We start from the raw sequence: 26,286 nt of genomic DNA on the forward strand, positions 1-26,286 counted from the left end.
AAATCCATATGCAACAAAATGAAACTGAACCCTCTTCTCTCACCATGCACAAAAGTTAACTCAAAATGGATCAAGGACCTTGATATCAAATCAGAGACTCTGCGTCTGATAGAAGAAAAATTTGGCTACGATCTACATATAGTGGGGTCGGGCTCCAAATTCCTTAGTAGGACACCCATAGAACAAGAGTTAATAGCAAGAATCAACAAATGGGACTTTCTTAAACTAAAAAGTTTTTTCACAGCAAGAGAAACAATAAGAAAAGTAAATAGGGCGCCTACATTATGGGAACAAATATTTACTCCTCACACTTCAGATAGAGCCCTAATATTCAGAATATACAAAGAACTCAAAAAATTAGACAATAAGATAACAAATAACACAATCAACAAATGGGCCAAGGACCTGAACAGAAACTTCTCAGAGGAGGACATACAATCAATCAACAAGTACATGAAAAAATGCTCATCATCTCTTGCAGCCAGCGAAATGCAAATCAAAACCACCCTAAGATACCATCTCACTCCAGAAAGATTGGCAGCCATTATGAAGTCAAACAACAACAAGTGCTGGCGAGGATGTGGGGAAAAGGGTTCTCTTGTACATTGCTGGTGGGACTGCAAATTAGTGCTGCCAATTTGGAAAGCAGTATTGCTCTTCTCGGACTATTCCCTGAAGACCTGAAAAGAGCGTATTACAGGGATACTGCCACATCGATGTTCATAGCAGCACAATTCACAATAGCTAGACTGTGGAACCCAACCAGATGCCCTTCAATGGATGAATGGATTAAAAAAATGTGGCATCTATACACCATGGAGTATTACGCAGCACTAAAAAATGACAAAATCATGGAATTTGCAGGGAAATGGATGGCACTAGAGCAGATTATGCTTAGTGAAGCTACCCAATCCCTAAAAAACAAATACCAAATATCTTCTTTGATATAATGAGAGCAACTAAGAATAGAGCAGGGAGGAAGAGCAGGAAGAAAAGATTAACATTAAACAGAGACATGAGGTGGGAGGGAAAGGGAGAGAAAAGGGGAATTGCATGGAAACGGAGGGAGACTCTCATTGTTATACTAAATTACATATAAGAGGTTGTGAGTGGAATCGGAAAATAAACAAGGTGATTAATGAATTACAGTAGAAGGGGCAGAGAGAGAAGATGGGACAGGAGGGGAGGGGGGATAGTAGATGATAGGAAAGGTAGCAGAATACAACAGTTACTAGTATGGCATTATGTAAAAATGTGGATGTGCAACCCATGTGATTCTGCAATCTGTACTTGGGATAAAAAAGGGAGTTCATAACTCATTGAAGCTAATGTATGATAATGTATGAAATATGATATGTCAAGAGCTTTGTAGGGGTTTGAACAACCAATTAAAAAAAAAAGTCGTAGGCCTGAATGTAAAGACAAATTCAGACTGTTTTGAATCAATCTTGTCCTCCCAGTTCAAGGCTAGTCTCTATCAAGTACAGGAATGGTGGAGGCGATCCCCCACTCACTGTCTTGACAGGGTCACAGTGAGAAAAAGTGTTGGCAATGCCGCTCTCCCACTGTCTTGACAGGGTCACAGTGAGGATGAATGCTGGCAAAGCCACGCTGGTTGGTGGGTAACGGAAACCATGAGACCCTTTTTTATGTAATTGGGACTTCGCATTTTCATGCTTATGTTTCTCACAGGAGGCATGAGTATGTTAAATGCCAAACAAATTAAATTTCAGATGGCTAGAACAGAACAGGTAGTTTATGCCTTGGAGGCCGTTCTACCCACCCCTCAGCATATCAAGGACAAAGTAAAAGGCTATTCTTCTATCTTAGTACATTGTGGACAAACCTAATAATGGACAACAATCATCCTCTGAAAAACAAATTCTTTGAGAACTAGTGCACCTTGACTGAGAAACAAACTCTTTGAGAACCAGTGTACCTTGACTGAGAAACAAAGAAACTCTTCGAGAAAGCAGCTCAACCAGTTTTATGAGAATAAATTTAGGAATCAATTAAAATAGGTTTATAAGACACAATTTTAAAATAATGTTAGAAATATTATTTTATTTAGATTCTTAAGTTTAGAAATTCTTAAGTCTTTAGTTGTATAGGTTTCTGATATGTTTTAAGGATGATTCATAAACTTTAGGATATTTTAAATATAAGATTTAAAGGGACTTTTTTAGATGGAAATTTTAAATTAAAAATAAAATACAAGTGTACTTTAGGTTAATGATTGGCTAGGAGACTTAGAGTCTGGTTACGTAGTTTGGCATTAGTTAATAAGGAAATAACATATCTTGGGAAAAATAGTAAATCTTGGGAAAATCTGAAGGATGTAAATTGGTGACATGTTTTATTGATGATTCTGTACTTTGATGATTGTATGGCTGGGGGTCATATCCTGGAAGAATGTAGATCGGTGTGCTCTCAATCATGGTTAAGGAAATGTCATGTCTTGGCAAAGTTTTAAATTATATAATCAATGACGTATTGTGAATCTATAATGATGAGAAAAATTGTAATAAAAAGGGGACCCAGAGAAAGCAGCTTTAGCTCTCTCTCTGGAGATTGCTCAAACGGAACGACTCCTGTCTCATCATTTCGCCGACGCCACTCCTCCTTCAGGACTCCCTGGACCCTGCTGGGGCTGGACCCCAGCACAGGAAGCTTCTCATTGACATAGAGGAGGAAGAGGGGTAGCAGGAAAGATAAAGATTCCTTGATAGAACTTCACATAGGCCCTGTACTGGTCAGTTTGCTCCTGAGTTTGGGAGGCTTCCTACCTACTAATATCTTCTAGCGGTAGATACAAATATATATTCCCCCACCACCTTTGCAGTTTTGGCATTAGTATTGTTTTTTGTTCATTTATTTTTCTTATTTCAACTTGCCTGTTATACTTATAGAAATGTCCTGAAAACCCTAAGTGTTTGTGGAAGTTTTAAATCAAAATGAGTAATGCTTGCCTCAAATAAAAAATAGTTTTAAAATTCAATAAAATATTAAATGAATGACTAGCCATCTGTTCACCATTCAATATCATCCCACAACTGAGGTGGGGTCTTCAGAATCAACTTGGAAAATTAGAGCTACCAGATCACACTAGAACACAAATGACCCCTATGCTCCTCCTCCACATGCAGTTTTCCATTCCTGCAATTTCCTCTGTACTCTAAGAGCAAGTCTAAGGAAGTATCAGCTCCTCTAAACCAGGATGCCAGGTTATTCTACCCAAAATATGGCCAAGTCTCCACACCTGATCCTCAGGCTCTAGGTCCTGACCACTGCAACCCTAGTTTCTGAACACATAGTTTTATAGGTGTATAAATTTATTCAGGGGCCTTGGTTTCTTCTAGCACTATCTTGCCTGAACATTCTATCATGTTATAATTCCCATTTTACCTTTAGTGTGATTATTGCTTTAAGTGTCCTGGGATGAGTCATCAGGTTTGCACAGTGTATCCAGGAAGCCAGGCAGGGCTAGGCCATACACATCTTTGCCCACTTTTCTTCTGCGTACCTACTGCACAAATGTCTGTCTTAGACCAAATATCAGGGGAAGACATAGAGGCCACCAACCCCAAAATCAAGGAGGGCCTTTGAGAGTAAGAACAAATAACAGTCACTGTGAAGAGAAAAAAGTCAGTCCTCAGGGACCTGGTATAACTAATTTGCACAAACAGCTGTGATAGAGCTGTATTTGATCAATATCCACAAGGTTTTCTTTTATTCAACTGAGACTATTTCTTTCAAAAATGACATTGATCTCCTTTTTCTAAGGACAAAATGTGAAAATTTCTCATTCTAAAATTGTTTAGTCTCTGTGGAACAGCCATGTAGTCATAATGACTTTCCCTCACCTAGCAGATGAACCACATGACATCCTAGTAGCTAATGATCTTATAGAAATAGAAATTTTTTTTAAAAATTGGAAAAACAAAAGGATATAGAGAACCACACCACACCTTGCCCTCATCCTGAAGACTCTAAGACTTTTTATCCTGTGGGTGGAGAAGGCTTCATGTGACTGCTTAAACCAGAAGGCTGCACATAAAGGGCATTTCCTCTGTCTCAGAAATCAATATGAAGTCATTGTGTCTTCAAGAAGGCAGGTTGTGGCTTTTGTTTCACAAGAAAGGAGCCACTCAGCTCCCTTCTGCTCAGCCCTGTTTCACAACTGGGTTTAAGTCTGGCTCCTCTCTCAGTTTGGTAAGGGTCATCCTTAGGGAGTCAATGCATCCCACCTATTCAAACTCAGTAAAACTACACCAGAAAGACAGCTGAGTATGGGTGAGAGACACAAAGAGTCTAAGGAACAGAAGTCCAAACAATTTAAGGACAGATATTGTCTCAAAAACCTAGAATTTCAAGAAAGTGTGATCTTGTTGAAAAGGGATGGGAGAGAACATAAATTATTCCCCAGCAAAGAATACTTCCTCTACAGTCACTTCTTGTTTTATTATTTGGAGTAAAATGTTTATATTTTACAGATTATTTTTTGAATAGCTAAACATTATAAGGAACCCAATCATCCAAGATAGCAATATGGCTGGGTATCTATGGTGAAACTCTTCTACAAGATCTTATGCAGACCTAAGAATGATGGTTTAAAAATAGGATGGTTTAATTCAGATAATGTTCACATGTAAAATTAAAAATAGTTAATTGCATGTGTGATGAGAATACTACTGTGCTAGTTGATGCTACATTTTTTGAGCAAATGTTTCAACCCATATACAACTATAGTGGTCCTAGTGAACTTCTGGACTAGTGCATTCAAATAGAGAAAGATATGACCGAAGTATAATCCCTGTTTCTACTCAGTGCCTCAGAATGGCCTGGGATAACCAACTCTGGCCTGCATGCCCTAAACAGCTGTCCCTAAGATTTTATGCTAGGAAGCTCATCCAGGTGCCAAACCTGTCCTGCTTCATAGGAAGTGCCACACCAAGAAGAATGACACTGTATTTTGCAGAGTGCCTGTGGTCTTGAGGATGTTTTTTTTTTTTAATTTTAAGGCTTAGAATGGACATTCCTATGAGAATGAATGTGTTTGTGTTGCTTGGGGGTTGGCTCTGACCCTGACCTCAGGTGGTACACAATTCAGGATGACTATTCACAGGTTAACCCCTTTACATCTTGCTCCTTCTTCAGTATTGTAAGAGAACTCAATGTCACTAGTACCTGCCATGTGCCACAGCCACAGTTCTCTGTGTCTGTGTCTCTGTCTCTCTTCTTGCTGCTCACTTTGCCAGCAGAATCACACAGGGAGTTCCTTCATCAGCTCTGTGTAAGGCCATAGTTTGACATGCTGCTTGTTAACACTGGGATAAAACTAGAGCTGTGGTCCCCTTTCTTGTTGGGGCTGCTACCTCTACTGGCCAGAAAACACAAGGGTAGTGTGGGTCATGTCTTCCATGACCAAGAGTCTGTGAAGCATTAAGCTCAGCTCCTGGACCAATGTATCCCAAAAGGGTTCCTGCATTAATTTAACCTTGAAAATTCAAGAAGATACTTACCTCAAGTTTTTACTTACAGAGATACATGGCACACCATAGCTGGGAGCATCTTGGGCACATTGCTACCAGTCTAAGCTTGGCTTAGCTAAGGAACTGGTCTTTGGGGAAATGGCCCATCTCTCTCCCCAAGGTCTGAGGACCAGGTCTGGTTTCCATTCACCTACACTTCATTGGGAAAGGTGTGGTTTTTGGCCCCAATATGTTTCATTCCTTTCTTGCTTCATTCTCCCTTTTCTCTTCTCTCCCGATATGAATTTTTTTCTCATAATAATGGGGAAAACAACTGTGTAAAACTCATTTCTGGACTCATGGTCATGTGCCTTAAACTTCCCCTTCAATATTTCAAGTGAAATCTTGTCCCCACTTCATAAATAAAGCAAAACTGGTCCCCAGAATACAATGGATGTTGTTACTGAGAAGCAAAAGTGAAAAACACTGAGAAGGCAGCATCTCTAGCAATTAGAAAAATGCAAATTAAAACTAAATACTGTCTATTTCTAACTATGATGCCAATTATCAAGAATATAAGAAAAAACAAATTTTGGTGAGGGTGTGGGGGAAAGAAAACACTAAAAAATTGTGGTGATACTGCAAATTTGTGTAACCTCTCTGGAATGCAGTATGCAGATTAAAAAAAAAAACACCAGGATTTTAGAACCAATTATCACATTCCTTGGCATATATACAAAGGAATTAATATCAGCATACTACAGTGACACAGCCACACCAATGTATATAGCAACCCAATTCACAATAGCTAAGCTATGGGACCAAGCTAGATGCCCATCAACAGATAATGAATAGAGAAATTGTTGTATATATACACACAATAAAATATTACTCAGCCATAAAGAAGAATTACTCTATGACATTGCCAGTAAATAAATGGATATGGAAACTGATATGCAAAGTGAAAAAAAGGAATTCCAAAAAACCATAGGTGAAATGTTTTTGCTGGCATGTCCAGGCTAAACCACAATAAATGAGGGAGGGAAAGAGGAGAAGTTCAATAGATTATCCAAAGAAGCATTCAAGACAGATAGAGTTGCTAGGAATAGAAATGACAGAAGAATGAATATAACATACCTCAGATTGTATGCATATAAAAATATATAAATAAATTCCACCATCATATCCACCCACAAAATGAGATTCAGAATTAGAATAATTATAAATGAACGCAATACCTTTATTTATTTAATTTATTTTCTGTGGTGCTGATAATAGAACAAAGTTCTTCACATGTGTGTGGCAATTATGAATCATAAATAGGAATTTCTATGCTTGTTTAATTTTACCAAAATAAATTCTATGTCATATTTAATTAAGAAGAACAACTAAAATAATGTAAATTTAAAAATAACGAATAGGAACATAGAAATAAATTGATAGCATCATAGTCTGATGATGAATTGTCTTTAGGTTTATTCCAGAATTTTCTGAATCTCTCTCCAAGTGGAGTATGCAAAGGTGTTCAGACCTGAAAATAAGGAAGAAGTTCAGAATGCTTCAAACAGGAGCAGAAGGGACTGCACCCCTGCTGCATTGATTTGCAGGTGAAGGAATAGAAGGAAGCAGGTAATCTCAAGGCAGCCCATGGTTTAACTAGGGCAGAGAGGAGCAGGGTTCCATGACCAAGGGTCTGTGCTAGCATTAAGCTCAGCTATTTATTCATTGGCACATATATGTAGTTATTCATAGAATTAGAAAAATCTGGAATTAGTTTTCCTGAATTCACAATGAATGACAAATATTTTTTTTTCTCCTTGAAGAGAGAGACCCTTGACCCTCTCTTAACAATTAGTCTTGTCTGTAATATGTGATTTCTTTGCAACCCTGATATTTGGAGAGTAAGATACAGAACTCTGCTTTGAATCAGATCTGCTCTGTTTGCATCAAAACAAGCAGGCAGAGGTGAGCAGTTATAATGCTATTTTTTTTTCTTTGTAAAGTGCGTCTAGCTTTAATTATTGATGCACCCCTGGGCAGATTTTTTTTTTTTTACTTTTGAGGAAAGGCAGGTGAGCACCCAGGGCCCAAGAACCAGGTGAGGTGGTTAGGGGCCAGACAGAAAGCCCAGGTTTGCCTTGGTCTGTGCAATGCTGCCATCATGTGGCAACCACAGGTATTTCTTTTAAAAATGCCTCACAAGAGAGCAAGGGAGCCCAGAGACAGCTGGTCTGTAAACATGTACTAAGGGTCATTAAGCTCAGCTATTTATTTATTGGCACATATATGGAGTTATTCATAGAATTAGAAAAATCTGGAATTATTTTTCCTGAATTCACAATGAAAGACAAATATATATATATATTTTTTCTCCTTGAAGAGAGAGACTCTTGACCCTCTCTTAACAATTAGGCTTGTGGGTAATATGTGATTTTTTTGCAACCCTGATACTTGGGGAGTAAGATACAGAACTCTGCTTTGAATCAGACCTGCTCTATTTGCATCAAAAGAAGCAGGCAGAGGTGAGCAGTTAATAATGCTCTTTTTTTCTTGTAAAGTGCAGAGTGTCCAGCTCTAATTATGGATGCACCCCTGGGCATATTCTTTTTGACTTTTGAGGAAAGGCAGGTGAGCGCCCAGGGCCCAAGATCGGGGCGGGGGTGGGGGGGCGGTGAGCCAGACATAATGCCCAGGTTTGCCTTGGTCTGTGCAATGCTGCCATCATGTGGCAACCACAGGTATTTTTCTTAAAGAATGCCTCACAAGAGAGCAAGGGAGCCCAGAGACAGCTGGGTTTTACACATGTCTGTGCTCTCTGATATTTCTTCTGTTCTGATCCTCTTATTTTGCCTCCAGATTTAACTCAGAAAAAAATCAAGTCCTGGGCGCTCACCTGCCTTTCCTCAAAAAAATCAAGCTCTCATCCAGGTCCACCTGCCAAGACTGCTGGAAGCCTTCACCAATGGGTGCACTCATCATTGTCAGGGTTTATTGAGGACTTAATATTTCTTTTCTGTTGCCACTGTTTTTGTTTTAGCTCCCACCCCCAGGTAGCCCATGTACCAGTCAACTCCACTGGCCTTATAGTTCTTTTACAAGATCTATTGACAACTTGCCAAGAGACTAAAAGTCTATATTTATTTGTGTATTTTTACACAGATAAAAAAGACAAAAATTCAGCACTCTAAAGAATGTTTTGACGTGATCTTAGTATAGGAATTGGCCAAGGTGATGAAACTTTGAAGAATCAAACTCAATTATTCAGCTTTAGAACAAAATAGAACTTAGAACACTGGTAACCAGCCACACACATTCCAGAGATGGTGCATTATTCCTCTCTTTTAAATAGAGATGCACAAGATAAAAATATGTTTTTATGATGTATGCAAACCTTCCAGTGTTCTAGAAACAAAAATGTCCTGAGCATATTTACATGTTGTCTCAGCCTTCACACCAGGATATCAGGAGGTATTTACAGGTGAAAGAGAGCAATCCAGAGAAGAGCAATCCAGGCAAGTCCTCATCTTGCATCACAGCTGGAAAGTCTTTTGACCTTCCCCTTCTCTCTGTGTGTAGAAGTGGGCAGTAATTGCAGGCACCTGCAATGACAGAATTAGGTTATATTGAGACATATGTGGTAGGGTGAATATTTAAATATTGGATTCTAGTTTTTCTACTGAAATAATTATCCAAAGACCTTATTCTGTAATCCAGTGTATGCAGGCCTATGCATATATTCATCTATTTCTAATCTGTGTACAAAAATTTTCAGTGGGAGTTTCACCTCTGGAAACAGCCACGATGGTTAAGGATAACTGTTCTCCTACATGTAAGACAAACTCTTTGCAGAGCTTCTTGTAGACCTTCAAAAAGCTACATTTTAATTCTGTCTCCTGTGGAAAGAGCAAGTGCACCACGAAACCCACAATGATATCTGTGGTCTGAGCTTAGTTGAGCCTTCTGAAGAATTGTCTCCACAGGAAAAACCTATAGTTGGCCAGAATATGCCAGAACAAACCCATGATTGAGAATCCTATAAACTTTTAGAACTTTACCACTTGAATGACCTACACACCCTTTCCAAAATAATCTGGACTGCATTATTTCTCCTGACAACATAATAGGTATGATATTCAGATTACATACACGTAGAAATAACAGAAAAATCACTTTCACATCAATGTCAGTATTTTTTGTGCACTGAATATTTCTTTTGTAATGTTACTGTTTTCGTTTTAGCCATCTGTCCCAGGTAGCCCATGTACCAGGAAATTCCATTGGCCTCCTATTTCTTTTATGAAAATTATATATAAACATCCTCACCAGGAACATTTTGACACAAAGAGAAGTGAGAGTTACATTAATTAAGGAGGTAAAATAGTATATATTTTGTATTACTGTGCCATACCACAAATCTCTATATCCCCATCAGGTAAGGAGCTGTTTTTTTTTTTTTTGCATACATTAAGAATATTCTAGTAAGAAATGTCTTTTCTTGCAGCAAGTCAGCCCTTCAATATTGTTGAAAGGTGATGTGATCCAATTGTGCATTCATTCAGCCAGGGGGAGGGACAGTGTATGTGTGTCCAAATGGGCTGCATTAGTTTCACAGGGCTGATGTAAGACAATGCACTGATGGGGTTACATAGAAATTTATTTGTCCTAATTCTAGAATTTGTATATCAAGGTAATTGCTGGAATGATTTCCTTTGAGGTTCACTCTTTGACATGTAGATTGCCATCTTCTGTCTCCATGTTTGCATGACATTTTCCTGGGTTTCTCTGTGTCCTTAGAATTTAATTTGCACTAAACATTAAAGTTTGAGACACATTTGATTATACTTTCTGGGATTAAGTGACCAAATTAACACTACCAATGATTTGAAAAGAATATCCTCACTTAATAGTCCTAATTCAGTCTTTAATAAAGAGCTGTTTTGAGAATAGCTTAGTTATTTTTCACCCAGTGGCCATGTAATATTATTCTTCAGTATGTTGCATACCCTGAACCTAAAAAAAAACACTTGACTTCTCTTTGCAGCCCATTGTTCTATTCTTTGATAGATGTTTAGGTGTCACTCTTATCCCTGAATTGTGTCTAACTTTTAGTAGTGATTTGATCAGGCCTGTTCTTTATTGAGAAGCTGTGGACTTTCCCTCCAATTTTTATTGAGCTATGATGGATATTCCTTTCTCTAATGACCAAACAGTCATTAGAGAAAGGAGTTATTTTTCTTTATTATTTTATCTTATCATGACAGTTTTATTACTTTTGTCTAATAGTAGCAATCTATTACAGAATCGTCACTGTGATTAAGTGTTCTTGCCTATCTTACATTCAATGTATTTGTATAATGGAAGACAGGTTTTCTTTGTTTTTAAATTTAAGTGGCTAACAAGAATATTTGGTATTTTTAAAAACTAGTTATATTTAATCTAAAGACAATATTCTTAATGCAAAGGTGTCAAGGATGATAATTTCAAAAAAATCATGAAGTGATGTAAGCTTGGGGTAAAATATATTTTTGCTGCCAAGTGGCTGTACTTATGTAAAGATTAATGAAGATTTTTTTGTAAGTATAAGAAGAAGTGTATTTTGTTTTGATGTTCAAAAGAGATATTTCTATGACAATTTGCTAAATAGATTTTAATTGAAATTATGTAAGTAATTGTGTCATAAACTTTTTTTCCTCCCCTAACTTAAAATCGATGGAATCTCCTCTTTAAGTCCAGTTTTTTATTTGTCCAACTAGGTCTAGAAAAACACTTTTTTAATGCAGATTGTTTTTAAGCTTATTTAGCAAGTATTCTACTTTTGTTATTGAAACAGTAAGACAAACCTGAAATATATGTAAAAGTCATGTTTTAAAATTCTAAAATTACTAATGACCTTTGAAAATGTGACAGCTGCTATCACTTTTTATTTGTTTTATGAAAAGTAATTTATATATTCACTTTATATTGATTTTAATCATAACAGATGCTTTTCAAGTTTCGGTGAAACAAAAAAAAATGAATAATCAGTATATCAATATTTCATTGTCTTAAGAAATTGTTAGGCTGAGCAAATGGTAGTGCAGAGTTTCATGGAATCATTTTGGAAGATACCACTAAGAAAATGTTCCAAACTTCTGGAGCATTTTGCATCAATGTTCCAGAAGTTTGTAGTATTGAACACAGTATGATAGATAAAGGTGTAAGAAGTGCTAGAGATAAATTTGTGCTAGGCATGGGGAGGTAGATTAGATTAAGCTTCTTCTTAATTGTTATCAATTATAGGATAATTCATGGAGAAATAATCATTCTAACTTGATAGCAAATAAATATGTATAAATTTATTAATTTGTGATCTAGCTTCAATTTTAGTATAATGTTTATTCAAAAACTGTGAAAGGATATAAAATGAAAAAAATAGTTTTATGAGTTTTTTTTTTAATTTGCAATTAACTCCAAAGAGTGTTTAATTTCTAATGATCTAATGAAGTAAAAATACTGTTAAGGCTTTAGCTTAGTGTACCATCAAACAAATGGTAGAACATTGTGGTGGTAGATTTTTTTGTTGTTGTTATATAAAGACATGAAATGAGACTGATTATGAATGTTTACACATCTGCAAAGCCATTTAGGTTTCTAATGTCCACCAGAGTGTCTGCCTACTTATTGGCTGGCTTGGTTATGAAACATTTAGAAAGCCCTTTACTACTTGTTTTACAAGCAGCTTTTTATTTTATTTTTTTCATACAAATCTTCATTAATTGCATGTATGAAATTAATCATCCAGCTAAGGAAGGGAATATTACACTTACTACCCAGTGTATATATGTATGGTTTTTTGTGTGTATGTGTGTGTGTGTCTGTGTATTTGTGCATGTGTATTTTTTTTCAAAATTTTATTCAGAAGTGGGGTAATGGTTTCAATTCAGCCATGGCCTCTTCCTACACCTATTGTGCCTGGGATGTTTCAGGAGTACTTACTAATATTGCAGGTATTTCTCTTTTCGATGCTGTGATTTTTATAAGCCAATAAATAGAATAAATATATCTCAGAGATGCCAAGTTTTATCTCACTTTTTGGGCATCTGTAGGCCTAAGTGAATAATCGTGTTTTTTGGCAAAGGCAGCTTTTAAGTTCCTTGATATTAGAATTTGTGGCCATTTAGCAGAACTTGTCCCCATGGCTATGAACCAATAAAATATGTATGATATAATATGATGGCATGACTTGGTAATAAGAATAAAAGTAGTTTAACCTGATTTATTTATTTATAATTATATATTTTATAGATATTTAATATAATTGTATTAAATATAATACAATTATATTAAATATAATTTATTATATATAATAATATAATATATTTAATATAATTGTATACTTATATATTTATAATTTTGAATATATGAATCTCTCTGTCTCTTTCACACACATATATGTTTATAATACTGTCTTTAAGATAAGCAGGGTTTGGGGATGGATTGGGGTGAGTGTAATGGTGAAAAGGCCAAGGACAATTGCTGAAGTTTTGACTTGAACACTCTAGGGTAGTTGCTGATACCCAATCCTGTATGGGGCAGAAAGACCTCATGAGGCAGGAAAAAGAGTGCTAGTCTTGAAGAAGGCTTTTGTGTTGATGTTGTGATTTCTCCTAGATATTCAATTGAACATGTCTGAATGTGACAGAAGAAAACTAGGAAGAAAATGAATATTTTGGAGGCAGAGGAATTTGGAAAATACTGCCATGAGACTGAGCATGACCCTGTGTGTGGGTGAATATATAGAAGTACAGGGAGTATTTCTCTGAGCTAGGGCTCAGAGAAACCTATATTTAGCAATGGAGAGGAAAAGTCTATGAAGAAGGCAGAGAGTGAGGGCATCCAGTTAAGGAGATAGAAAACTAGGGAAATGTAATGACATGGATTTCTGGAAGAGATGAATTTAAAAAGAAAGGCAGAACCTCGTGTTCTGGAAACCACTAAAAGTGAACTACAGGGTGGCAAAAGAGAGACCTTGAGATTTGGCACCATAGTGGTTTCTGATGATCTCAGTGAAATCCCTGTTCTTAGGTTGTGGGAACTGAGGCCAATTGGATGATTTATGGAAAAATTAAGGTCAGCATACTGAAGGCAATAGCTGGAGATTGTTTTTCTAATTGTGCACAATGAGATAAAGGGAGATTAGTCAGATGTTAACATTTATGATCTCTGAGATGTGGAAAGAGATAATTCCTGCAATTTCTTGTTTGTGGCTGAAGAAATCTTTTTTTCTATTACCATGTCTGCTACCTACACCCTAGAGTTGATTTTTGAAAAGTAATATGGAAGCCCAGTAGTAATTTCTGGATAGTAGGAAGGGTGCTGGGCCAGGGCAAGGAATGAAAGTAGAAGATAGATAATTAGATATGATCACTGTGTACCATTCATTTGGAATTATTATGCTCAATTCCATTAACATATGCAATAATTATTTGTTAATTAAAAACAAATTAAAACTAATTATTCTATTTGATTACTGAAAGGTAGGCACTCAACACTGAGGGAGAGACTATCCTTATGGTTTGTTTCCTGCTTGTGAAAATGGTCACTGTCAATCACCTGTAAAGAGAACTAATTAAATAATTGGAGATTCCTTGGAAAGCTGGGAATGGAACCACCATTTGACCCAGCTATTCCCCTTCTCTGACTATACCCAAAAGACCTAATGATGTAGCTGTGTCCCTGTGGTATTCAGTATGTCCCTGCATACTACAGGGACACAGCTACATCAATGTTCATAGCAGCACAATTCACAATAGCTAGATTGTGGAACCAACCTAGATGCCCTTCAACAGATGAATGGATTAAAAATGTGGCATTAATACACAATGGAATATTACTCAGCACTAAAAAATAACAAAATCATTGCATTTGCAGGGAAATGGATGGCATTCGAGCAGATTATGCTAATCGAAGTTAGTCAATCCCTAAAAAACAAATGCTGAATGTCTTCTCTGATATAAGGGAGGTGACTCAAAACAGAGTACGGAGGAAGAGCATGAGAGGAAGATTACCACGAAAAAAGGAAAAGAGGTGGGAGGGAATAGAAGGGAGAAGGGCAATTGCATGGAAGATGAAGGGAGATCCGAATGGTTTCACAAAATACATATACGGACATATAGGATGGTTTGAGGGGGAAGGGAAAAAAAGAGAGAGAGAGAGCTAAGTGTCCCTGTAGAATGGCTAGAGAGAGGTGATGGGAGGGGAGGAAAGGGGTGGGGGATAGGGAGGGCAGAAGAATACAACTGACACTAGGATTGCTGTATGTATACACATGGATGTATAACCAATGTGATCCTGCAATCTGTACACGTGGAAAAATGAGAAGTAATACCCTATTTGAATAAAATTTGTGATATGTCAAGATCATTGTGTTGTCTTGAGCAACTAATAAAAAAATAAAATAAAATTTAATCTTAAGTAAAGCTATACATATCAGTTTGTATTCCAGGTCAAATCTTTATTTCCTTGAACTGGGTGAGTTAATTCTCGCCAGTGGGAGAAAAATAGCTCATGTTTAAACCACTTTCAATGTTTTCAAGGCAACAGTGGCACAAATAATCAAGGTCTTATATTAATCATGTCAACTTACTGTCAACAGAATTGCAGGAAGCACAAAATCAAGTCAAACGCAGGTCAAACACTGGAAACTATACAAATATATGAAAAATAAACCAAAGAATTTCTTGTTATCAATTTCTAATTTTATTAAATTTTACTGAAAAATTACGTGATATTAATTTGATTTTTTAACATGTGTTGAGACTTATTTTGGGGCCTATCCTATGATGTATCTTGGAGAATGTTCCATGCACTGATGAGAAGAATGTGTATTCAAGTTTTCACCAGACAGCTGGACCTGCTAGCATCGTGATCTTGTGCATCCCAGTCTCCAGAACTATGGGTAAATAAAATTATATTATTTGTTAAAAAATAATAATAATTTTGGAAGGAATAGTATGGATTTGTAATGCCTTGTTTTCTCAGCATGATGAGGTTACCTGATGGTCACTGAAATATTTAAAGTGCTAGAGTAATCCACTGTCAAAATAATTTGTGCCGGGTTCATTCTTTGGGAATCTAATACTTTTTCCTTACTCCTTCATTATTTGTTGAAATCAAGTCACTGAATCTGCCCATCCATAAAATGACAAGGATATTAAGATCCACATGCAGGAGGGGATGCTATGATCCTGCATTGTTTCGAACTCTTCTATAAAAAAGATTTGTCTGTTACCATCACTTTTTATCAATGAAGTCAATTATGTTTTATCAGTAAATATATATTCATTTGTTGCTTTCACTTATAATTTACTCTAAAAGGTTTTTGTTTTATTGCTCATATTTTTTCAACTTTCACTATTTCAGGATCTTTTACCTTTGTTCTTACATCACTTTTCTGAAATCCACATATGGTACACATTGGGAGACTCTCCTCCTACTCTTCCTTCTCTTCCTCCTTCATATGTTAAGACTCATTTTTAAATTTATCTTACTAGATCCTAGAATCAGCACTTTCTCCAGGGAAATATACACCTTTTTACTGCTACTTTTAGGGAAACGTGTAATTTTTCAGGTCCAATGCAAAATGAAAACTTAGAGTCCCTGTCTAAAAGCAGGTGACCTGTGCCATTGACATCATGCCACAGAAATCTATTTCTTTCTTCTGTGATCTCTTCACATATCATGGTACAGTTTGTCTGTTTTTTAATTGTCATTTTTATTGTAACATTTTTAATTATTAGCAAGACTTCTAACATTTATCTTTAAGTATACCATATCAATTCTAAATGCAAACTTACTAACAAGTCACATTGTAGAGCTTGCACATACATGTTGTCTTCATTAATACCAAAGAAGTGAATATGTTACACAGAACCATTGCAATGGTTTTTACTACACCTTGATAACTGTGAAAGTTTTTTCACCTGGTTTGTTAATGAGTTTGAAATAACTGGAAGAAAAGTGAGTGTGGATCACCCTACTTTCCCTATCCCTTCACATCATCAGCTGGAGAGATGGGGTGATACAGTGAAGTATCTTGAGTGACAAAGCTGTCTTCTTTCTGTATTTAAGTCTAATTCTGGTTGGACATTAATGTGTGGTCTCCCTGGGTTTTATCACCCTCCCTTTATTTACTTATGTATGGATAGGACATGGTCACATTGTACCCAACTCTCACTTAGCTCCCATATTTTCTTGGCCCACTGGACTTCTATGATAATGGGAATGAAATCTCAGTGTGCATGAGGTGGCCAAATGCGATATACCTGCAGGTTACATTTGTGTGCTGTGTTCATACCCGTGGTCCCTTGCCTTCTTGGAATTTACTTATGAAAACTAAGTAGTAAGATATAATCAATAAAAATCATGATATCAATAGCACAATATTCAATAAAGGACAGGTCCACTTTGAGCAGGAATCCTGACGGTGTAGAAGAGCATCATGGGGCTAGGCCTCCTTTCTCTGCCTTCTGCCTCCTCCTCTATCTCCATCATTCTTCCCTCCCTCCATCACTTGTTTCCTTCATTCCTCTCTTGCACTATAGTAAGAACACTAAGTAGGATATATGTACTTTGAAAACATATATAAGTGAACATTATAGTATTGTAAAGTGTAAGTACAGAAGTATTCTGCAAATATCTAGAAGTTGTTTATCTTATAAAATTAAGCTTTTATATCCATTGAAGATTAGCACCCGTTTTACCTGAACCACATTTCTTTGGAAACAACATGCTGCTCTGTTTCCTTTTGTTTTTGCCACTAGGGATGGAACCCACAGCACTTAACCACTGAGCCACATCCCCAGAGTTTTAATTTATTTATTTATTTTTAATTTAGAGACACAGTTTCACTCAGTTGCTTGCTTAGTGCCTGGCTAAATTGGTGAGGCTGTTTTTTAACTAGTTATCTTGCCACCTCAGCTTCTCAAACCACCGGTATTCAAGGTATGTCCCAATGTGCCCAGCTTGTGTACTGGTTTTTCATAGGGATTTTTTTTGTGTGTGTGTGTTTTAGACTTTATACTCTTCTCAGGTGATGTGTAAGTAATTTCTCTCATTCTAACAGTTAAATCTTTTTTCTGGTCATGCATTATTGTGCTGTGAATCTTTTGCTTTAATAAAATTATACTTGTCTGTTTATGGTTCTGTCCTCTGTCGTTTCACTGTCATAGCCATAGGACCATTTCCTAAAACAATGTTGTAAAGTGTTTCTTCTGAGTTTTCTTTAATATTTTGCTCACAAACTTATACTCTTCTTCTTTTTTTTAAATTTAGATTGAAAAATAGCAACTTCATTTGCTTGTGTGGTATAACATGATATTTTGATACATGCAACACTGTGTAGTGATTAAATCAGAGTAAATATCATATTTGTCACCTTAGTAGGATGGGAAGACATTAGTAAATGGAACCCAAGTATTTTCTTCCAGGAATTTTACAGATTCTCATCTCACTGTTATTTTTTTTTTTTCTTTCTGACTTGATGTTTTGATATGGTGTAAGAAAAGTTTAGGTTTCCTTTATTCCCCATGTGGACATACAGTGTCCTCAGCACAATATGTTAAGGAGAGTATCCTTTATGCATTCTGTATTATTGACCTCCTTCTCAAAGATGATTGTGAAGTGAACGTCCGGGCTTATCCTTGTTCTCTTTTCTGTGCACTGTTCTATACGTTGCCTTCTATTTAAGTACAACAGTGTTTTAATTTCTATAGTATGCAATTTGTTTGATTCTATATTTTTGGCATTTGTTACAATTATCTATACATAACAATGCATTGGCAAAGCATGCATAAATGGATAAAAATTCACGTTTTTCTTGTCGCACATGATGTAGAATTACACCAGTCATGTAATTGTATAAGCATGCAGGGTAATAATATCTGATCCATTTCATTATCCTTCAAAACCTCATACCTCTTTTCCTTCCTACTCTTTTCTCTTTCTAATCCAAAGTGCATTTAATCTTCCCTAGTTCCTTTGATTGTGAATTAGCATCTGCACATCAGATAAAATATTTAGCTCTTTGAACTTTTCTGTTGGTTTATTTAGCTTAGCATGGTATTCTCAAGTTTCATTCATTTGCTGGCAAGTGGCATAATTTCATTCTTTTTAGGATTGAGTAACATTCCATACACACACACGCATACACACACACACACACAAATGTGTGTGTGTGTATTTATGTGTGTGTCTGTGTATATATATATATATACATATATATATATATACACATGTGTGTGTGTGTATATATATATATATATACATGTATACATGTATATATATATCACATTTTATTTATCTGTTCTTCCCTAGTTTAGACATTGTGAAATGACCTACTCTAAATTGATGTGCCCACCAGCAATGTATGAGTGTACTTTTTCCTCCCATATCCTCATGAACACTATTATTGCTTGTATTCTTGATAATTGCCATTATGATTACATTCTAGTGAAATGAAGTATTGAAATAGTTTTTATTTGTATTTCTCTAATTGCTAAAGATGATGGTCTTTTTTATTTGTTTTTGATCAATTGTGTTTCTTCTTATATGAAGTGTCTGTTCAGTTTCTTAGTCCATTTATTAATGGGTTATGTCTCTTTTTTTGGCATTAAGATTGTTTAGGTGTTTATGTACCTTGAAGATTACTGCTCTATTTTATGTGTGTATGGTATAGATTTATTTTTCCACTCTGTAGGCTCTCTCTTCGTGTTATAGATTGTTTCCTTTGCAGAGAATAAGCTTCTTAGTTTAAATCCATCCCATTTATTGATTTCTAATTTTACTGGTTGTGTTTTAGGAGTCTTGTTCAATCTTAGATCCTAAGCTAACATGTTGAGGATGTGGACCTTCTTTTTTTCTGTTATGCACAGGGTCTGAGTTCTCCTGTCTAAGTCTTTGATCTACTTTGAGTTGATTTTTTGAGCAGAGTTTTAATTTCATCTTTCTACATATGGATTTCCAGTTTTCCAAGCACCAATTATTGAAGAGGCAATCTTTTCTCCAATTTATGTTTTTAGCACCTTTGTCTAGTATAGATTGGTCTACATGTCTTTTGATACCTTTTTTTTTTCAACTATTTCTCTGTAGAATAGTTTAAGGTCTAGTATTGTGATGCCTACTGATTCACTCATTTTGTTTAAAACTGCTTTGGCTATTGTGGCTCTCCTATTTTTTCAAATTAATTTCGTGTTTGCTTTTACTAGTTTTATGAAGAATGTCTTTGGGAGTTTAAAAGGAATTGCATTGAATCTGTATAACTATTTTGATAGAATGGGCATTTGACTGATCATTCTGCTTAATGACCCTTGGCAACTCAATGTACGGGCTGCCTGTTCCCCTGAGGCCCCTGATGGCGCGACCACAAGCAGCAGCGTCACCTATGGTCTCACTGCATGCAGATGGCGACCCCAGCGCGGTGCCCCCCATGGCCTGCTCTCCACGCTGAAGTGAAGCTACTCAAGCTCTCCTCTCCTGAGATGGAGCCTCATCATCCAGTCCAACGGGCTGGTCACCACCACGCTGATGAGCACGCAGTTCCTCTACTCCAAGGTGGTGGCAGCCAGGAGCAGGAGTTCATGAGGATATTGTCAAGGCTCTGGAGGATTTGCACAAGCAGAACCAGCTTGGCGCGGCCACTTGCAGGAGAACCCTGTCAAGGCATTGGAGGCACCCACACACTGCAGAGAGCTGGCCCTGGCCAGGGGCGCGCCAGAGGCACCGGTCTAAGCAAACCTGAGCAGCTTTGCAGGTGGTGCCACTGGTGCTGGGGGCGCTGCAAGGCCCGCCTTTGCTGCCTGGCCTGTTCACTTCCCACCATGCCGCCCCTGGCACACTGGGGCCTCTATGCCTGGCCAAGCTCAAGGACAAGCCTCAGATGATGCCAGTTGTGCCAAGCTTTGGTGAGAGCCCGGTGCTGTCACCCATCCACATGGACATGCAGGAACGCATCAAGGTGGAGCCCAAGCGGCTACTCAACAGCATCGCAGCCTCCAAGTACAGCAAGCATAATCTGGAGCTCATCTCGTGCCTGGAGGAGAATGTGAAGACGGTCAAGAGCCAGAACACAGAGCTGGCCTCCCATGTGAGCCTGTTGGGCGACCAGGTGGCCCAGCTCAAACAGAAAGTCCTCAGCCACGTCAACAGTGGCTGCCAGCTTCTGCCCCAGCACCAGGTGCCCGCATACTGAGCCTGAGCTTGGGGGCATGCGTGACCCCCTCCTTGAGGGGCGGGTTGGTGGGTGGGCTTGGGCTCCCAGTACTTGGAGAGGATGTGGCCCTGACGACCCCCTCCCTGAGGATGCCCGGGATATGGAGAGGGCATGGTCCCCAGGGATATCCCCAGGGATTCCCAAAACTTGGAGAGGGCACCCTGGACTTTGACAAACTGGACCCCCTGCTCCTTAGGGGTCGAGCACATGACGCCCCCTTCACGCTGCCTCTGTTCCCCGTCGAGCTGCCTCTGTTGCCCATGCTTCCCTGTGTTGCACAAACCTGAGCGCCCTGGCTGCTGATGTGTAAGCGGCCTACCTTTTCTTTTACTTTTTTTTTTTTTGGCCTTTGGAAGAGAGAACAGAGTGTTCGATTTTTCACTATTTATGTTTCTAATAGTGAACAAACAGTTGTGTGTGCATGTGTGTTTTCTTGTGTTTGTTTTTGAAAGAAATGGGAAGAAGAGGAAAAAAATACTATGCCTTTTCCTTGCTCTGGCTACCCCCTTCTGTCCTTCTGAGACCCCTCCCCTCTGCCCTTTTGTTCTTTTGTTTTGTTTTTGTTTTGATGTGGGTCCACATTCCTGTTTGTAATCCTTTGTTCTCCTAGTTTTCTGTTTTCAGTATAAGTTTCCCTTGGGTTTAGGATAGACAGCTTTTATAGTGTTGAGATATATCTCTACTATACATTGTTTTCTAGTGTTTTGACCATGTATTTAGTCAAATGCTTTTCCTGCAATTATTGAGATAATTTTCTGATTCTTGCCTTTACATATATTTACTTAAAAAAATGTTTATTTATTTCTTTGTGTTGAACCAACCCTGCGTCCCAGGGACAAACCCCACTGATCATGTTGTAATATCTTTTTAATATGATTTTGTATGGTGCATGCGATAATTTTAATGAGAATTATTACATCTCTGTTCCTCAGGAATACTAGTCTGAAATATTCTTTCCTTGATTTATCTTTATCTGGTTTTTGCATCAGGTTGATATTAGTTTCGTTGAAGGAGGTTAGAAGGTTTTGCTATGTTCTGTTTCATAAAATAATTTTAGAATAATTGGTGTTCATTCTTTTTTCAACTTCTTGTAGAACTGGGCTGAGAATTCCTCTGATACTGGGTTTATCTTAGTTGTTAGGCTTGTGTTAAAGCATGGCTTGGGAGAATTAATGTAGTATCCTCAAGACTTCATGCTTTAGAGGAGAAATGACTACCCTAACATTAGCTTGCTTTGACAAATGTTAGTCGTCAAAAAACAATATATTTTTAAACATTTTTTGTTTTCCCCAGGAGAGGACTGACACCTCCAAGACTCCTTTCTTTAAAAATGTGTGTGTGTGGGTGTGTGTGTGTCTCCAGAGTTTCGTGGTCCCTTACTAAAACTGCATTAAATAACAGAGCCATGACTCCAATTTGGGTATTTTACTCAAGGTTTTTAGCCCACATCTTAAATTTTTGATCCAAACAACACTGTAAGTATCTATAATTTCTATCAGAGTCTCCACATGGAAGTAGGAAATGATGAGATAAAATATTTTAACACTCTAACTCTCCAATATTATCAAATTTATTTCTAATGGAATTTAGTGTTATTCATACTCTTGACATAATGCTCCTGAAATAAAGGTAAAAACCTTTGAAATAAATAAAACACATGAGGATCAGTCAAGGGAAGTGACAGAGTCCCATGGGAGCAGGATGAAGAAAATAAAATTCATCTGAATTAAAAGCTAAGTTCCATGAGAAGTGAAATCAACATTTTTTTTTTTTTTTTGTGTGTGTGTGTGTGTGTGCGCACACACACGCGCACAGGCGCATGCACACATTGGGATAATTACTACACTAAAATATTTAGGTGTTTGTAAAGTAGGAGAATATAAGATAGGATCACAGTGTTAAGAAATAGGGAAATAAGGGAAGCACTATCATAAACATCATGCTGAATTTAGCTAGAAATCCAAATGTGAAGCCTAGAGATGTTTTGTAGAAAGCAATAAAGTTAAGCAAATAGAACATCAGTTCTCTTGCTGCTGAGGACAGAGTAGAAGGCAATAATTTACACACATATTTTTAATAAATTCAATAAAAATTCTTCATTTCCAGGGAAACTAATAAAGCATGCTGTGGTAGAAGAATCTGTCAAGTTCAACTTGTTAAACTGTCCTTCACACATCTATGACTGAGAAGGGAAAATGACTATTTCCCATCAATAAATTCAGTAATAACAGAAAGAAAGTCTTCTCAGATAAATGGCTACACTTTGAATAATGGTGCAGTATTCATTAACTCTGGTGCCTCATCTAGAATAGTCACTCAGTGCCTGAAAGACTCATGGGTAAAAAGTAGGTACCCAGGGCTTTGATTTTTCTTCAAGAAAAATTTTCTTTTTTTCCCAAGCTTTGGCCATCCTGATATCAATGTATGGATTGAGATATTTGGGGCAAAGTTGTACTCTGATCATCAAATTACCTTTCTCCTTTCAAATTCCAAAAAAAAAAAAAAAAAAAGAAATTCGATAGAAAATGCTTACTTTAAGAGTAGGGGAAGGATAATAGGGAGAATGAGAAGGGAGAGAAGAGGAGGAACTGGAGCCTGAAATGGAGTAAATTATGTCCCATGCATGTATGATTATGTAAAAACAAACCCAACTATTATATACAATAATACAAGCAAAAAGTATATATGAAGGGGCTGAAGTTGGAACTCAGTGGTAGAGCACTTGCCTAGCATGTGTGAGATACTGGGTTTTATTCTCAGCACCACATATAAATAAATGAATAAATAAATATCCATCAAAAGAAAAGAAAAGAAAAGAAAATGCTTACTTTACCTGAACACCCAAAGTCTCCTGTCATTCATTAAATGAATTTAAATTGTCTTTGGAAAATATTTTTTTTCTCTAAAGTTTTCAGTGAACAAAATCATCCTTTGGCATTGGGCAAAAATTCCTTTGAAAGTTTAAATATTTTTCAAGAAAAGACAAAATAACTTTAAATTATCATAAACTGCTTTTATTACACAAAAGTCAGTAATGTAATAGAAAATAATTTGGTTTTTATTGCTGTTGTCGTGTTTGGTTTTTTTTTCTTTTTCTTTTTCTTTTTTTTTTTTTTTTGTTGTTGTTCTGTTCCTAGCAAAACAATGTAAAGCCTCTCACTATACCCCAGATATGAATGGCTTGGTGTATAAGAATATAAATTTTTATAAACCCCAAACTAATGTTTCATGTGAGTGTGTATACTCTTACAATATATTTTTCAGGTTTTTCAATTGAAAACAATTTAGAGTAATGACACCCTATATAAATGGATATGACTCCCATAGAGCTTTATTTTCCAAATGACTAATTTCTGAGAAGTAAATATGAAGAGTGAACTGAGACATCTTCTCTTAGAAAGAAATCAAGGAAGGGATGGAAAATGAGAAATACGAAGAAAATAACCAATGAAATGAGGAAGGAAGAAAGTAGACGAGAGAGAAAGGAAGGAAGAAATTTGACTAATGGTTTTTCTCATTTGGGAATGGAGATAGGTTAAAGCACCTTCTTTCTGAGGGAGCCAGTTTTTCTTCCAGTTTCCCCTTTCCACTGTAGTCTATCTTCTCATTCTCTCACCCTCATCATATTTAATATTTAGCAGATATACATTGTTATTATGAACCGATCTGTGCTTGAAGATAATTTCTTCAGCTACTTACAGTCCAGCTTAGAAATGAGCAGGTAGTTTAAGAACTGTGAGAAAAAAAAGTTGATGCCAATCATGCAGGATTTTCTCTTTCCCATTCTAGAAACCAAAATGAGAACCTCTTTTCTGTTAACCTTGTCTGAGAAATGTAAGGGAAGGTCCTGACTGGCCCTGATCATGTCCAACTCTACTAAATATTGTTGTGAGCATAATGCAACTTGATGCAACTTGATCTGGAAAGATATGACTCACAGACCATGTAATCTGTTTCTGGTAGGTTAGTGATAGTAACTACCATAGCTCAGAATTGGTAAGTGTTAAGTTTTTTAAAAAAAAATGGGGAAAGATAATGGATCTCTCAATATCACCAAATGCCTATTATTTATCTGATCAATAGGACTGTGTTTCTCAGTAATATCACCCACAATTTATCTGCCCCTTAGTGTGTATCAGCAAACCCCTTTACTTGGACTATCTTCATTTATTTCAACCAGAAGTATGATGGGTAAGAAAAAGAAAGTAATCTCATTTTGTAGGTAGCATATTGGAAGTGAGGTGGACTTAAAAAATATATCAGATAATTTTCTCATGAATATGAATTTTAGCAAAATAAGTTTAGAACATCTTTTTCTTAGTATTTAATGATTTACTATCTATGGAGCAGATTGATTAATAATTATTTTATTGATGTATAAGCATCCTTTTAATGTAAGGTACTAGTTTATTCACTAAGGGCTTATGTTCACTGTTCTCTAAAAAGATAATAAAAATAAAAAAAAAATAAATTTTCTTGACTTTCTTGTTGGAAAAGTTCAGCAACACTTCACAGAAAAATATACAAAAAAAGATAAATAAAAGAAAAAGAAAGAAAGAAAAAAGAAAAAAGAAAAAAGAAAGAAAGAAAGAAAGAAAGAAAGAAAGAAAGAAAGAAAGAAAGAAAAGGTTATTGGAAATTATTAATTCTCAGTACAAATTTTATTGTTGATGGCCAGTTAAAGGGCCAGACATTTTTGAGGCTAGGAAAATCACCAACCCTTCTTTGATTGTTTTAATGAACAGACTTTATTTTAAGGAGAGTTGTAGATTTACAGAAAAATTAAAAATTAATCATATAGGACCATGTTCCCATATGCCTTCCACATTCAGAGTTTCTAGTATTTTTTTTTGTATATTACTGAGAAACATTTGATGTAAATACAAAATCAAAATATTTTGCCAATAGTAATGGTACTAAATAATTATTAATGGCAATAAATAGTTTAGTTCTTCACCTCTTTAACATCTACTCTGGATGATTTCTTGGCAATGTTTACTATTTTTAATTTTTTTTATTGGTTATTCAAAACATTACAAAGATTGCAGAATCACATAAGTTACACACCCACATTTTTACATAATGGGATAATAGTAACTGTTGTATTCTGCTATCTTTCCTATCCTCTACTATCCCCTCTCCCCTCCCCTCCCATATCTTCTCTCTACCCCATCTACTGTAATTCATTTCTCTCCTTATTTTTTCCCATTCCCCTCAAAACCTCTTATATGTAATTTGTATAACAATGAGGGTCTCCTTCCATTTCCATGCAATTTCCCTTTTCTCTCTCTTTCCCTCCCACCTCATGACTCTGTTTAATGTTAATCATTTCCTCCTGCTCTTCCTCCCTGCTCTGTTCTTAGTTAGTCTCATTATATCAAAGAAGACACTTGGCATTTGTTTTTTAGGGATTGCCTAGCATCACTTAGCATGGTCTGCTCTAATGCCATCCATTTCCCTGCAAATTCCATGATTTTGTCATTTATTAGTGCTGTGTAGTACTCCATTGTGTATAAATGCCACATTTTTTTATTCATTCATCTATTAAAGGGCATTGGGGTTGGTTCC

General features: G+C 36.6%; 1 pseudogene; it reads left to right on the plus strand.

Moving 5' to 3' along the window:
• The first annotated feature begins 19,827 nt into the window (after positions 1-19,827).
• LOC143380040 (transcription factor JunD-like) lies at positions 19,828-20,697 on the plus strand (annotated as a pseudogene).
• The last annotated feature ends 5,589 nt before the right edge of the window (positions 20,698-26,286 follow it).

The sequence above is a fragment of the Callospermophilus lateralis genome, chromosome 14, assembly GCF_048772815.1.
Source record: "Callospermophilus lateralis isolate mCalLat2 chromosome 14, mCalLat2.hap1, whole genome shotgun sequence".
In the NCBI taxonomy this organism is placed as follows: Eukaryota; Metazoa; Chordata; class Mammalia; order Rodentia; family Sciuridae; genus Callospermophilus; species Callospermophilus lateralis.